This window comes from Erythrolamprus reginae, chromosome Z (genome assembly GCF_031021105.1).
Source record: "Erythrolamprus reginae isolate rEryReg1 chromosome Z, rEryReg1.hap1, whole genome shotgun sequence".
Classification (NCBI taxonomy): domain Eukaryota; kingdom Metazoa; phylum Chordata; class Lepidosauria; order Squamata; family Dipsadidae; genus Erythrolamprus; species Erythrolamprus reginae.
In genome coordinates this window covers 100,728,158-100,740,938 of record NC_091963.1, presented here as the reverse complement: position 1 = coordinate 100,740,938, position 12,781 = coordinate 100,728,158, and positions in this window count along the sequence as shown.

Sequence of the window (12,781 nt, the reverse complement as noted above, 5' to 3'; positions counted from 1 at the left end):
AGACAGCCTTTGCACATCTTCATGTTGTAGGTCAATTGTGGCCACTCCTGCATTAGGAGTCCTTGTGCTCACTCATTCAAGCCTAGTCATCTCGTGGTTGGACTATTGCAATACGCTCTACAAGGAGCAATCCTTGAAGAGCCTTTACAAGCTACACCTGGTGCAGAATGCAACAGTGCGGGCAGTTCCTGGGGTCCCAAGAGTGGCCCATTTAACACCACAGCTCTGTGAGTTGCATTGGCTGCCAGTTTACTTCTGGGTATAATTCAGCATGTAGATAATCACATTTAAAGGCAAAGAAAGCATGCTGCAGGCCCCATTGGTTTTCCAGCTGGTGGGTATTCCAGCTGGGAGTCCAGGAGGAAATCCTTTTCTGCTGTCACTTCTGTCCTTTGGAACCTGCCTGCCCCCCAAACTAGGAGTGAGATTAGCTCCAACCCACTTGGCTTTCTGTTATTTTCAACATTGCTCAAAAACATTCTATACCTTAATTCTACACATACTTTGTGTAGAATTTGTACTTTGATTCCTAACAATTTTGTATCAGCCTTAAGTGTTAAGAATTGCAAAAAATAAATAAGATTCTGTCTACTGTACCTATGCTTATGTAGACAACCATGTCAGCAAAGCAGATGTGAAATAAAATCTTCCAAAAACCTTTTTAAGCAAACTGCCCAATCACTGAATTGGTAATCTAGTTAACCCAAAAGCTAAGCATTTCAGAAAGTGTTTTAAGACAGGTGAATTTTTTTTTCCTTTTGAACTCAGTTTTGAAGTAAGTGAAGAAAATGTGTTTAAAAAGAACTATTTTAAAAATGATGAAACGGTTGCCAGGATTCTTTGATCGTATTAATGAGAAAAATACGTTATGTGCCAAGGGGAGGCCGATACCATTCAAGAAACCACTACAGAGAAACCAGCCCAGTTTAAGAGGTGCCCAAAGAAGTTAATCCTCAGTTAAATGTATCCTATGACTCCACAGCTGCAAATATGCTGTATAAAGATCCTCATGGAACTTGGCAAGCCATCGAGCCAGACAGGATGAATCACCAGAGATGATTAGATATCTGAACTTTAAAATGCAGCATGCACAGCCTTGCAGCAAATGCTACAGGCCAGTTCTCAACAGAGTTTAGTACTTCCTCTGCACCCACGCTTTCATACACAGCCTTTTGCAATTCCTGCTGCTATTTAAATGTAACTTGAAAAGAAAAAAAAAGTGAGCAACTAATGACTCATCCGAAAATATATCTACAACATCCTGCACCCAAAGCATACCTGCTACTATGTCAAGAATTGGGAATGACTGCAGAATCTAATACATGGGAAAACAGCCTTTTAATTTAATTTTAATTTAATTTTTAAAAATGTTTAATTAAAAGCCTTTTAATTTCTATGAGTATAAACAAAATTAAAATCTCCAAAACAAAACCCAGGCCAAGTTTTACTGTAAATTTATTGCAAACACTGTTACAGAAGTACAGTGGTACCTCATGATACGAACCCCTCGTGATACGAACCCGGGGTTTGGAAATTTTTTGCCTCTTCTTACGAACTTTTTTCGGCTTACGAACCCACCGCAGATCACAAAATGGCACTCCACTGGGCGGCGGCGCCCGGCTGTCACCTTTTAAAACAGCCGGGGGGCTTCTCGGCGTTCTCCTGAACGCCGAACCCGGAAGTTCCGGTTCCGGAGGCCACCGAGAAGCACCCAGCTGTTTCAGAAGGTTACAGCCGGGCGCCGCCGCTCGCCGGAGTGCCGTTTTTGGGTTCGGGAGGCCACCGAGAAGCGCCGCCGCCCGGCTGTCACCTTCTGAAACAGCCGGGGGACTTCTCAGCGTTCTCCTGAACGCCGAACCCGGAAGTTCCGGTTCCGGAGGCCACTGAGAAGCACCCAGCTGTTTCAGAAGGTTACAGCCGGGCGCCGCCGCTCGCCGGAGTGCCATTTTTGCGATCAGCGGCGGCGTTTTCGGCCGATCTGGAGGCTAGAAAGGAGGTGGGGAATCCCAATAGGGAATTCCATGGGCAGACTTTAACTATTGCTGGTCTGTGACTCTAATAAAAGTTTTTGATGATGATGATGCTGTGCTAGCTGTCTAAATAATCATGCAGGATAATTCAAGTTGTCCTCAACTTATACATGCAGGATAATTGAACCCAAAATTTCTGTGGCTAAGCGAGAGTTGTTAATTGAATTTTGTCCCATTTTATAACCCTTCTTGATATAATTGTTAAGCTAGCAACACAGATGTTAAATGAATCTGGCTTCCCGACTGACTTTGCTTGTCACAATGTCCCAAAAGATGCAACCGTCATAAATATTAGTCAGCTGCCAAGTGGCTGAATTTTGACCATGTGACCAAGGGGATTCTGCAATGGTCTTAAATGTGAAAAATGGTCAGAAGTAACGTTTTATACTGCCACTATAACTTTAAACTAAATAAACTGTTGTTAAGTCAAGGGCAACCTGTACTATACCAACTACAAGGAAAAATGTTTAATAAAGGCTACTATAACTCTGGAGAATCATAAAGCCAGAACTTATATTGTTAAAAACTATAAATTAGTATCACAGGATGAGATAAGTCTGCTATAGCAAACAAGAAAGGCGGATTTTTGATTAAACTGAGGAAAAGCTCGATTACCACAAAGGAAGAGGAGGACGTAATAAATGACTCTTCTAGTCATAAAGTGGTTTAATCCAACAAGTTTAAAATATTTTGAATCTCTAACATCAGCTCACAGATGTGTATTGAATTACAAGTCCAACTGAGGAGTGGGAAATAACTCTTAAAGGGTCCGCAACTTGGGAGTCCTCCTGGATCTACAGCTGAACATTGACTACCATCTCTTGGCTGTGGCCAGGGGGACCTTTGCCCAGGTTCGCCTGGTATACAAGTTGTGGCCCTATTTAGACCAGGGGGCTTTGCGCAGAGTCACTCAGACCCTCATCACCTCTTATCTTGATTATTGCAACATGTTCTACTTGGGGCTACCCTTGAAGAGTGTTCGGAGAATGCAGATAGTCTAGAATGCAGCTGCACGAGCCTTCATTGGTGTACCTTGATACACCCATATAATACCGACGCTCCGCATGCTGTACTGGCTACCAATCCGTCTCCAGTCACAATTCAAGGTGTTGGTTATCATCTATAAAGCCCTATATGGCTTAGGACCAGATTATTTATGGGACCGTTTCCTGCCTCATACCTCCCAGAGACCTATAAGATCTCTGAAGGGTTGGCCTTCTCCGGGTCCCGTCAACTAAGCAATGCAGATTGGAGGGACCTCAGGGGAGGGCCTTCTCTGTTGCTGCCCTGGCTCCATGGAATCAACTCCACTCCCAATGTCCAGACTGTTTCCACCCTACTAGCTGTGAAGACCTGGCTTTGCTGGTAGGCCTGGGGGCCGTGAATGCTACTATCTTGTCATGGCTGAATTATGATGGGTTTGGTACGTATGTTTATTTGATTTGATAGTATGGGGTTTTACCTTTTTTTTAGCATTTAATATTGGCCTTTTTATTATTGTATTGTATTTTATATTGTTGTAAGCCGCCCTCAGTCCCATGGGATTGGGCGGCATAGAAGTCAATTAAATTAATTAAATTAACCTCAGACCTGAGAACAGAGCCAGTCATATGTTTATTTAAAAGCTTTGTATAGCTGCCCATCTTAAACAACCCTGGGTGGCTCAGAAAAACATTAATACCAGTAACTATTAAACAACTGATTTTGTTAAAAACAACAACAACAACCCTGAGCCTTAATCATCCTGTTAGGATGCCTTGCCTTAAGCTCCAATTACTACCTTCATTCTATTTCTCCTACTTTAGTCTATTTTCCCAAACACTAAAAGGTTTATAGTCCCGCCAAATTGCTGGAAGGAGACTATCCTGTGAGTTATTAAAGAGGTTTATGAAATATTTGAAGGGAGAGAACTATAGTTATCTTGAGGGGAAACATATGCTTTTCAGAGACCAGAGACCATATCAGAGACAATGGGCATCCCTGCATTTATGTACTTGTTGCAAGAAGTTGAATTTAATAATCCAAAACTGAAATCTTATATAAGAGGAAGATATTTTGTCACCTATAAAAGATGAGGATGTACTTTGTTCTACAATAAAAAGATTCAGGTTTATATGGCTCTAACTTCCGTTAACAAAATACACACTGCTCCTTTTATACAACCCTAATATTATCTTCCAGATATCTGGGATAAATGCTTTATGGTTTTTTTTTCCTTTCTTATCCTATGCAACTACCTTTCCCCCGCTTTATCTATGAGAAGATGGGGTGGGATGGGATGAGAGTAGGTGGTCTTGGAATTATGGAAAGAAAAACAAGGTGTGCAAGCAATTAAAGCAATGTCGACTCAGGATCACCAATTGCTGAAGGCTATAATCAACTTTGTAATTATGAATAGCCAATTTTTCTTTCTGACATCAGGACTCAGTTTGTAGACATCAGTTAGCATTGGATGATAGCTAAGAACTAAGATTTTTCTTCATCTCTGTAGCAGAAAGTAAATGATTATCTGGTAAACTGTGTCAGTAAATTAAATACAGATAGTCCTCAACTTATGATCACAATTGAACCTAAAATTTATGTTACTAAGAGAGAAATTTGCTAAGGGAGCTTTGTTCCATTTTACAAATTCTTACCATATTTGTTAAGTAAATCACTGCAATTCCTAAAGTAACACAGTTGTTAAGTGAATCTGGCTTTCCCATTGACTTTGCTTGGGACAATATCCCAAAAGATGACCAGGTCTCTGGGACAGTGAGGCATCTGAATTAAGATCATATGACTATGGAGATACTGCAATCTTCAGAAATGTGAAAAACGGTCATGTCCCCTTTTCAGTGTTGTTGTGACTTCAAGAGGTAACTAAACGAACTGTTGTAAATCGAGGACTACCTTTATTTACTCAAAAGTAGGTCAAATTATATTCAGGGAATCTTACTGTCAGATATTTGTATACAGAATCATAGTCTTTACCACTGAATTCACATTGTGGTTGCAGTTATATTGTACTAAACCATTGTTTACTGAATAAGCCACAGCTGGTTGAATTTTGGCAAATTCAGCCCAAATCAAATGAATATTATATTTTATCATGCTATGTCAACTAGTCCCCGTGAGGCCAATTAAAAATTTCATGTTTTTGTTCCAATTCTAAATCTGTAAAGAGAGACCAAGAAGGACATCTTTCTTCTTTAAATATGAACTTAAAAGAATGAAATGGACAGAAATCATCTCCTTCATACACAAGGGACTATTTTTGGCCAATACAGTGGTACCTCATGATACGAACCCCTCGTCATACGAACTTTTCAAGATACGAACCCAGGGTTCGGAATATTTTTGCCTCTTCTTACGAACTTTTTTCACCTTACAAACCTGCCGCCGGCCGCTGGGATGCCCCACCTCCAGACTTGAGTTCCTCCCAGTTTTTCCCCACCCTGTCCTGCCCCATTCTCCCCTCTGGATCTCCATGGGTTTCCTCCGTTTTTCTGCACTCTTTCCTGCCCCATTCTCCCCTCTGGATCTCCATGGGTTTCCTCCGTTTTTCTGCACTCTTTCCTGCCCCATTCTCCCCTCTGGATCTCCATGGGTTTCCTCCGTTTTTCTGCACTCTTTCCTGCCCCATTCTCCCCTCTGGATCTCCATGGGTTTCCTCCGTTTTTCTGCACTCTTTCCTGCCCCATTCTCCCCTCTGGATCTCCATGGGTTTCCTCCGTTTTTCTGCACTCTTTCCTGCCCCATTCTCCCCTCTGGATCTCCATGGGTTTCCTCCGTTTTTCTGCACTCTTTCCTGCCCCATTCTCCCCTCTGGATCTCCATGGGTTTCCTCCGTTTTTCTCCACTCTTTCCTGCCCCATTCTCCCCTCTGGATCTCCATGGATTTCCTCCGTTTTTCTGCACTCTTTCCTGCCCCATTCTCCCCTCTGGATCTCCATGGGTTTCCTCCGTTTTTCTGCACTCTTTCCTGCCCCATTCTCCCCTCTGGATCTCCATGGGTTTCCTCCGTTTTTCTCCACTCTTTCCTGCCCCATTCTCCCCTCTGGATCTCCATGGGTTTCCTCCGTTTTTCTCCACTCTTTCCTGCCCCATTCTCCCCCCTGGATCTCCATGGGTTTCCTCCGTTTTTCTCCACTCTTTCCTGCCCCATTCTCCCCCCTGAATCTCCATGGGTTTCCTCCGTTTTTCTGCACTCTTTCCTGCCCCATTCTCCCCTCTGGATCTCCATGGGTTTCCTCCATTTTTCTGCACTCTTTCCTGCCCCATTCTCCCCTCTGGATCTCCATGGGTTTCCTCTGTTTTTCTGCACTCTTTCCTGCCCCATTCTCCCCTCTGGATCTCCATGGGTTTCCTCCGTTTTCCTGCATTCTTTCCTGCCCCATTCTCCCCTCTGGATCTCCATGGGTTTCCTCCGTTTTTCTCCACTCTTTCCTGCCCCATTCTCCCCTCTGGATCTCCATGGGTTTCCTCCGTTTTTCTGCACTCTTTCCTGCCCCATTCTCCCCTCTGGATCTCCATGGGTTTCCTCCGTTTTTCTCCACTCTTTCCTGCCCCATTCTCCCCTCTGGATCTCCATGGGTTTCCCTCCCCCCACTCCGTTCGCCTCAGCTTCGTCTGCCGGCAGCTTTTTTTTTTAAAGCCTTAATGTTTTGGATTTTCCTAATCGGCTTGCACGCATTATTGGCTTTTCCATTGATTCCTATGGGAAACGTTTCATCTTACGAACTTTTCACCTTACGAACCTCGTCCTGGAACCAATTAAGTTCGTAAGATGTGGTATTAATGTAATAAATAAAATATTTGTCACCAATAGCAGAAATGTAAAACTGTGACCTAATCCATTTATCTTCTCTTCAATTTGTTTGTACAGAAACTGAAAACATTCTCTTGGTAGGCTTTTCTATATTTCAGAATGTTTTTAAAAATGATTTTCACGAAGTTTTAATTAATGGCTTTTCCGGGGGGGGGAGGGCGCTTCAAGTGGAACTCTTGTAAATGAAACTGGAGTCTGAGGTGTAAATGTCTTCATAAATATTAAATCTCAGTGTCTGGGAATAAATATGTTTATTACCTGAAAGCTTATCAGAAACTATTGTATTGGACCAAGGCAGATAACTGAGGAAGATATAAAGATTTGACAAACTAGTCAAGATATGTGAAAGGAATCTGGGAATGTACTGTAATTGCAGTAAATAAATATAGTGCCACAGAAGTTTCAAGATAGGAATACTCTATCATTGAAGAGAAGTGTGTATGTGTGTGCATGTGCATATGCATGCACACAAATATCCAAGAAAAGTTAGCCTAATACACACTGGGGTAGAAAGACATATATTAATTACTTGTACAGGTTTTGTTGCCACATCTTGTTCTTACAGTCTTCTAGATCAGTGTTTCCCAACCTTTTTTGAGCCGCGGCACATTATTCATATTTTCAAAATCCTGGGGAACATTGAAAGGGGGGGGGGGGGCAGGCTAAAGAAAAGTTTGGACAAAAAACCCTCTCTCTTCCTCCCTTTCGCTCTATTTCTCCCTCTTTCTCTCTTTTCCTTCCTTCCCTTCTTTCTCTCTCCATCCCTCTTTCTTTCTTTCTTCCTCTTTTTTGCTCTCTTTCTCTCTCCCTCCTTCCCTTCCTCTATGTCTTTCTCTCTCCCTTGCTCTCTCTCTCTCTCTCTGTGTCTCTCTTGCTATCTCTTTCTTGCTTTTTTCTCTCTTTCTTGCTCTCGCTCTCTCTTTCATTGTCTCTTGCTATATGTCTCTTTCTTTCTCTTTGCCTCTCTTGCTATCTCTTTCTTTCTCTCTCTTTCTCTCTCTCTCTTTCTCTGCCTCTCTTGCTGTCTCTCTTTCTCGCTCTGTCTCTCTTGCTATGTCTCTCTTTCTCTCTCTCTCTCTCTCCCTCTCTTATATGTCTCTCTTTCTTTCTTTCTCTCTCTCTCTCAGCTGACTGCAAGCGGGAGCCCTGACGGCGGCAGCTGGACGTGCTGCTGGACGCCGTATATGCCAGGCCCGCAGCGCTAGCATGTACGGCGTCCAGCAGCACGTCCAACCGCCACCGTCAGGGCTCCCGCTTGCAGTCAGCTGAGAGAGAGAGAGAGAGAGAGCCCCTCTCGCCGCCGCCTGGAGCTCCCTCTCGCCGCCGCCATCTCCCCGCGACTGCCTGCGGCCGCTTCAGCCACCACCACCCCACTCCCACCGCCAGTGCCCTCCCGCCGGGCCCCAAAGGACACTTGCCGCCGACGCCAGAGAAGCTCCAGCTGGCCGGGGCGCTGCCGGTGCCTCCGATCTGGGGCTCCCACTCGCAGCTGTCCCTCGGCTCCTGCCTGATGCCGCGGTTTCTGGCGCTCTCCTGCTGGGCCCCAAAGAAGGAAGGCGAGAAAAAGGCGCGAAGAATGAAGCTCTCCTTCTTCCTGCCTTCCTTCTTTGGGGCCCAGCAGGAGAGCGCCGAAAACCGCGGCATCGAGCAGGAGCCGGGGGACAGCTGCGAGCGGGAGCTCCAAGTCGGCACCGGCAGCGCCCCGCCCAGCTGGAGCTTCTCTGGCTTCCTTAGGAGCTTCGCGGCACACCTGGCCGTGTCTCGCGGCACACTAGTGTGCCGCGGCACACCGGTTGGGAAACGCTGTTCTAGATGACATAGTACAAACACTACTTTCATGGAAAATGTACAACTTTAGCCCAAAAGCATTGTCCTTTTTTAGATATAGTTCCTTTTATACTAAAGCTGTTGATTTCATAGCCTGATTTTACTTTATATTCAACTAGAACAGAACATCATAATAGAGTTGGAAGAGACCTTGGAGGTCTTCCAACCCTTTCAGACAATTGGTTGTCCAATCTCTTCATACTCAAAAGATATTACCTGTTCTGCCGGACTCTCTGGTAGAAGCCTCCCAAAAATTCAAAGGTACAAATTTCAGACACACACACATTTGAAAATTCAAAACAATGTTCTTTATCACAAAATTCAAAAATAAACTAAGCACTCTTTTTGTATTGCAAAGAGCACTCGTCCCAAAACAACCTGGCAGTTTGTACTAGTCCCTTATCAGTTCGTAAGTACTTAGCCTGCAGCTGTGAAGAAAGTCACAGCCCTTCTTCTTCCATGAAGTGAAACACACTTTGCTCTGCTTTGGTTTCAAAGTAGTGAAAAGTCAACAAAGACCGGAGTCAGCCAGACATTCATGAAACACAAGGATCAGATAATTCTCCACAATGGCCAAACCCACACGCTACTATTTATAGCAGCAGCACTAATTATAGCAGCCCCACCCAATCACAGGTGGCCTCATTTTCTCTTGTAATACTCCTTTAGTTGTTGCTTCCAAAGCATCACTCTATGCATGCATGCATGTGTCATTAATTCTTGTTCAGAATCCAGAGATGATACAGATGATTGATCTCCTCCTGGGCTGTCTGCCAAACTCTCCTCCTCCCTGTCACTCAGGCCTCCTTGGTCAGAGGAGACTTCATCGGCAGATTCCACTGGGAGCAAAACAGGCTTGCAGCATGTGGATGTCTCCCCCACATCCACCTGCACATTCCTTGGGGCAAGAGCTGGGCCAGAGCTAACCACAACATTACCCATCCCCTATACCAGTGATGGAGAATATATGGCACGCCATATCTGAGGTCATGCAATGTGTTGCCCTATGTCAACTCCAGCGCACATATGCATACTGGCAAGCTGATTTTTTTGCCTTCTCTTCAGCTGTTTTCGCTCTTCCTAGGTTTCAGGAAAGCCTCATGAAACTTGGGGGCGGCAAAAAATGGCCCAATGCGAAGTTTGTTTCCGAATTTCTGTTTGGCCCATTTGGCCTTTTTTCACTCTCCTTAGGCTTCACGCTATTGTTTGTGTGTGTGTACCCTTTTGGAACCCAAGTCAAAAAAGGTTCACCATCACTGCCCATTACCAGTGATGGTTAACTTTGTTGGCAGCAAATGCCAAAACTGAAGTGCGTGCACATGCATGCACCAGAGTGCCAGAACTTGGAAGAGAGCATCACTTCTGGGTTCCATCGCACGCCTGCACACACTGGAACCTGGAAGAGTATAGCTGTCCGATGCGCATCCATGTAATTGAACCTGGAAGAGTAGCTGGCAACAGTGTGCATGCTCACAGAAAGGGCTCTGCGTGTCACCTGTAGCATGTGTACCATAGGTTTGCCATCATAGCCCTATATATTATATTATTTTAATGCTACATATAGTTCTTAACTTACAACAGTTCACTAGTGACCATTTAGTTACAACTGCACTGAAAAAAGTGAGTTATGACCATTTTTCACACTTGTGACCTTTGCAGCATCCTGATGGCCATGTGATTTATATTCAGATGCTTGATGACTGATTCACATTTAGGACGGCTGTATTGTCCAAGGATCATCTTCTGACCATCAAAGTCAATGGGGATTTGCTTAAACCACATTCACTTAACAACCATTTTACTAACGATTGTAGTGATTAACAAATGTGGCAAGAAAACTTGTAAAATGGGGCAAAAATCACTTAGCAACATAAATTTTGGGCACAATTGTGGTCATAAGTTGAGGACTACCTATACAATGCATAGTCTCAGAGATTGCCAGATTCAAGAGCCTGACCGCATATTTAAGACGACGTGGGAATCTGAATCTAATGTCAACACTTTAGCCAATCCATCATTTGTACCAGAAAACACACACAGCACCATTAACTATAACGGAGTTCAGTTCTTTGCTGGTTCCGCCAAAATGAGAGACAATGTTCCGGGAGACATTCTTGAAGACATCCTTGAATACAGTTCATCTGTCTGGAACCCATATCGCATCTCAGACATCAACACCCTCGAAAATGTCCAAAGATACTTCACCAGAAGAGCCCTTCACTCCTCCACCTGAAACAGAATACCCTACGAAACTAGACTCACTTATCCTGGGTCTAGAAAGCTTAGAACTACGACGCCTAAAACACGATCTAAGTATTGCCCACAAGATCATATGCTGCAACGTCCTGCCTGTCAATGACTACTTCAGCTTCAATCGCAACAACACAAGAGCACGCAACAGATTCAAACTTAATATTAACCGCTCCAAACTTGACTGTAAAAAATATGACTTCAGCAATCGAGTTGTCGAAGCGTGGAACTCATTACCGGACTCAATAGTGTCATCCCCTAACCCCCAACATTTTTCCCTTAGACTATCCACGATTGACCTCTCCAGGTTCCTAAGAGGTCAGTAAGGGGCATACATAAGTGCACTAGTGTGCCTTCCGTTCCCTGTCCAATTGTCTCTCCTTTATCTCTATTATTATTATTATTATTATTATTATTATTATTATTATTAATTAGATTTGTATGCCGCCCCCCTCCATAGACTCAGGGCCTTTTATCTTTTCTTCCTTTCATATATCTTCTCTATTTTTATATCTTTTCTTCTATCCTTTTCTTTATATATATATTACTACTTGTCTGTTTTCTTCAATGTGTATTGGACTAACTAACTAAATAAATAAATAAATGAAAGTTAGTGGTGCGACCACCCAAAAGGGTCACCGCGCACATATAAAACGATTTTGCCATATGAAACGGAAGGAGAAGCAAAGGGAAAATGAAAGTGTTACGAATGAAATACTACTTCGGGAACTCCCATAAATACAATATCACGAACAGTTCTTTTCTTTTTTTTCGTTCCGCGGGGAGGAACATGCTAAAGATCAGACACAATTCAGGACAGAAAACTTGCGGGGGCGGAAGGCAGGGCTACGGCATCGGGTTGCAGCAACTGCAACGCCCGGGAGTTTAGGAAGAGAGGACCAAGGAAACAGCAAAACCTCCCCAAAGAAGCAGAAAGCGGGCCGGTTCTCAGACGCCGTTCATTTCCCTTCGTATTTTAACTCCTCCTCCCGGGGCGTTCAGTGTGGGGAGGCGAATTAATAAACGCAAGGAACGGTTCAGGCATTCCGGATGGAAAAGAAACTTTACGGACAGTTAAGCGAAGCAGAAGACAAAGCAGGAGGGTGAACGAAAAATAAACGCATAAAATAAGAAGCCTCCTCTCTCTCTCTGTCTCTCTCAACTCATTTCTCACAGCAGAAACGGGGACCCGCCATAACCAGCCCTTTGAAAGGCGAGTCGGGGCGGCGCAGAGCAGAAACCCACCTGTCGGGGGGAAAAGAGAAAGAGAACCCGGGCGACCACTTGCAGCTTCCTCTGCAGTTCTGCTTCAGACTATGAAGAAAGTGAACTGGGACGGAGAGGGCAGGAAGACAGCCGGTTACGCCCCCGCCTCGCCCGTCGCGCAATCACATCCTCCCATTCGCCTGAAATCCCGCCTCTTACGACGTCTCCCGCTCGAGGGGAAGGCCAATCCCCAAATCTTCTCGAGGAAGCCGGTCGGCCATTTGCCTGTTAAGTGCAGTTAAACGTCACTCTCATAGAATCTCCTTGGCGTGGCCTGTCCCTCAAAGTCCTTCCCAACCCCGCCTCTTTTCAGAGAGGTGCCTGGAAGCGATCGTGGTTTCTTTTAAATCATTCGGGCTGTAGAGAAATGCTAGCCTGTCTCCTGGTTTTATTTTTTGGACGTTTTGGTCTTCTTCCTCCTCCTCCCTAAACGGAAGTGAAAACCGCTTGACGTGTCTATAACATCCATGTTAGAAACATGCATGCAATGATTTTATGTGTCATAAACCCTCAAAGATGATGATGATGATGATGATGATGATGATGATGATGATGATGATAATAATAATAATAATAATAATAATAATAATAATAATGG